Raw genomic sequence first — 3,603 nt, forward strand, 5'->3', positions numbered from 1 at the left:
GCACCAAGATTTTTTACTTTATTATCTGAAATCAGTTTAAACCCATCCAAATGAAGTGACTGACTAATCAGCTTCTTTTCTAAAGACTCTGGTCCAAAGACTATAACTTCTGTTTTGTCTGCTTTCAGAAGCAGAAAGTTAAGAGTCATCCAGGTTTTTATGTCTTCAGACATGCCTGTAATCTATGTAATGGGTTAGCTTCATCTGGATTTATAGACAGATATAGCTGGGTATCATCAGCATAACAGTGGAAATTAATCCCATGCTGTCTAATAATTCTACCGATTGGGAGCATGTATAAAGTAAACAGAATTGGTCCTAGCACTGATCCCTGTGGTACTCCACAGGGTACCTTTGAGCGTGAGGAAGATTTGTTATAATGTAAACAAACTGAAATCAATCCGATAAATACGATTTAAACCAGTTTAGACCTATGTTCCTTTAATTCCTAGAGGTTTAATTACTGCAACCTTAAAAGCCTTTGGTACATATCCCTGGAACAGAGATAGATTAACCACATCTAAAATGGAGGAGATCAAACCTCCTTAAATAACCTGGTTGGAACTGGATCTAACAAACAAGTTGAAGGCTTAGATGAAGACAATAGTATTGCGAACTCTGAAAATTCAACTGGATCAAAGCAGTCTAAACCCGGTTCAGATTCCAGGACTACCTCAGATGCTGCCCCACCCTCCAGAGATAAACCAATCGTAGATAGAGAAGTGCTAATGATCTTAATTTTAATAAGATCAATCTAAAGAATCCTATAAAATCATTACTGCTAAAAGCAGGTGGAATGGATGGTTCAACAGAGCTATGGCTCTGGGTGAGTTTGGCAACTGTATTAAAAATATCCAAGATTATTCTTGTTCTCCTCTATTAATGAGGAGAAATATGCTGCTCCTGCTTTATAAAGGGTCCTCTTATACAGCAGTAAGCTATTTTTCCAGACAGGGTAGGATTCCCGTAGGCATATGGAGCAATATTTTCTTATCGCTCCACATGCAATCTTTACCAAATGCTCATATTGCATCACATGATGCACAACACTTCTGGTCTGGACCGCAGTGAGAACTGATTTCTCATTTCAGAGGCCTGACTCTGCCCTCCTCCCAGGTAGGTCAGGAAGTAAACCCGATGTTCTTGTTCAGTGGGACGGGGACAATTCAACAGCAGAACAAACAAGAACAGCTTCAAGGAACTTTTGAGCAGCTGCAGGTGGTAACAAAGACCGACTGCTGACTGACTGTAAACCAGAACTGAAAGACAGATCCAGAAGTAAGTCCGGACCTCAGTCAGTCCGGGTTGGACAGAACACCTCTGATGTCATCACCCTAAGCACAGGTTCCCCTCAGGGTGGCATCCTGTGCCCCCTGCTGTTCACGGTGAGAAGAGTGGTAAGAACAGCAGAGAGGATCATCAGCGTTCCTCTTCTCTCCATTAAAGACATTTCATCTCAGCGCTGCATCTCCTGAGCCCGTAACATCATAAATGACCCCTCACAACCCAACCATGGACTGTTCTCCCTGCTGCCCTTTGGGAAGGGACTTTGCAGCATTCGATGCAGGTCCAGCAGATTCTGCAACAGCTTCTACCCCACTGCCATCAGAATGTCAAAAAAACTCTAAATCATGTCACAGATTCGCATCAAACTGAAAACAAACACTCTTGTATACACTCTGTGTATACAAATGAAAATAAAATAAAAGATTAACACAAAAACCCTCTTAATCCGCTGGCTGCCAGGAACCAGGACACGAACCATGGAATAAACTAACCTAATTAAACAGACATACTAACAGGCATAAACAAACAGATAGCAAACAATGATCGGGCCCCGATAGCTGGAACGGAGCCCCATATAAGGGAGAACGGCAGGTGGATGAGGTAAATGACAATTAGGAGCCGGGCAAAGAGGAACGTTGTCAGCATTTATCAATGCTGACTTTTTTCTCAGAATTCTTACTGAATTCTGACAGCTAACAAACATGTTAGCATCAAGCCGTAGCCATGTCTGTTTTAAAGACTAAACCAGCTCTCTTGTTTTAATCACCTTCTGCTCCTCCATTAAGCTCCTCCATTATGTATCCCGGGACCCCTGGGGCACGTAAAAAGTTGCCTAATCCCATAATTTTCCACCAATGGCCCTCCCAAACAACTCACATCTTTGTCGGTGAAGCTGAGTGCTCCCACATCTCTCCCTTCATGGTGACCTTCTACTTTAAGTTCCAAAATTTAGAGAATTAAGTCAGAATTCTGAAATTAAAGTCAGAACTCTGAGATTAAAGTCAGAATTTTGAGAAAAAAAAGTCAGAATTCTGAGATTAAAGTGAGAATTCTGAGAAAAAAAGTCAGAATTCTCATATTTAATATTATTTGCAATATTAAACGGAAATAATATTAAAAATAAGTTAACTTTTTTATTTTTTCAGTGGCCATAATCCTCTTCTGTTTACAATGAGGGGAAAAGTTTCCAGTTTGTGTTTCTCAGGTGGAACTCGGAGCCACCTACGTCACTATACGTCACCACCCGGAAGTGAAGNTGAGCCACTCTAACTAGAAGCTTTATCAAAAAGGAAAGTTTTAAGCCTAGCCTTAAAAGTAGACAGGGTGTCTGCCTCACGGACTAAAACTGGTATTTGGTTTCTCTGCTTTAGCTCAGCCTGTTAATCAGTTTTTAATAAAACTCAGCTTTGCTGGAGGAGGAAAGCTCCAAAACCTGCAGGTCAGCGGCCCTCAGGGACCCACTTTGGGGACGCCTGCCTTAAAGGAACCAAACGGCTAAAACTGGGGCCTTGTGTGCAGAAAGACTCTGCGCTGCGGCTGCTGGATGGGGGGTTAAAGAAGGGACCCCTGACCACAGGAAGGCAGTGTTAGCATCATGGTCACCATGTGGTGAGATGTTGGCTCAGAGCTGAGCTTCCATCCCGTCTCACACTGAGCTGGTGCTTCTCCACAGGTGTCTGATCAGGAGGACGTCTGACATCCTCTCCAAGTATCTCCCTGTGAAGATCGAGCAGGTGGTCTGCTGCAGGTGAGGTGGCTCCTTTCTGCTCTACCTGGGAATAAAAGGTGTTTCTGATGGTTTATAAATCAGTTGGAGGATGAGGTGATCTCAGAGGTTGGTAGGTTACGGATCCACCTGCTGGAGGTGTTCTCTCCTTCTGGGAGGATTCCCAGGAATCCTTCCTCCAGCGTTCTGATGGAAGCTTCCTGTGTTCAGGCTGACTCCTCTGCAGACGGAGCTCTACAGGCGCTTCCTGAAGCAGGCCAAGCCCACAGAGAAGCTCCAGGAAGGGAAGATCAGTGTCTCCTCGCTGTCCTCCATCACCTCGCTCAAGAAGCTGTGCAATCGTAAGAGCAGCCGCTAACAGATGACCTTTAACCTCACCTCCATGACCATCAGCTCACCCCACAGGGGGAGGGGGGGGGGTCTACTGGTCTGATGGCTGCTTCTCTCCTCCCAGACCCCAGCCTCATTTATGAGAAGTGTGTGGAGGAGGAGGAGGGCTTTGAGGGGGCGCTGGACCTGTTTCCTCCTGGATTCAGCAGCAAGGCGCTAGAACCTCAGCTGTCTGGTAAGGACCTGCTGGATGGAGAGGT

At 44.7% G+C, this 3,603-nt stretch overlaps 1 long non-coding RNA gene across 1 annotated transcript; it reads left to right on the forward strand.

The window, feature by feature from the left end:
* The first annotated feature begins 2,912 nt into the window (after positions 1-2,912).
* On the forward strand, positions 2,913-3,603 carry LOC107081185. The gene is made up of 3 exons (XR_001481041.1): positions 2,913-3,034; positions 3,224-3,354; positions 3,468-3,603. It is a non-coding gene; the product is annotated as an uncharacterized LOC107081185 (long non-coding RNA).

The sequence above is a fragment of the Cyprinodon variegatus genome, unplaced genomic scaffold (assembly GCF_000732505.1).
Source record: "Cyprinodon variegatus isolate N-32 unplaced genomic scaffold, C_variegatus-1.0 Scaffold3302, whole genome shotgun sequence".
In the NCBI taxonomy this organism is placed as follows: domain Eukaryota; kingdom Metazoa; phylum Chordata; class Actinopteri; order Cyprinodontiformes; family Cyprinodontidae; genus Cyprinodon; species Cyprinodon variegatus.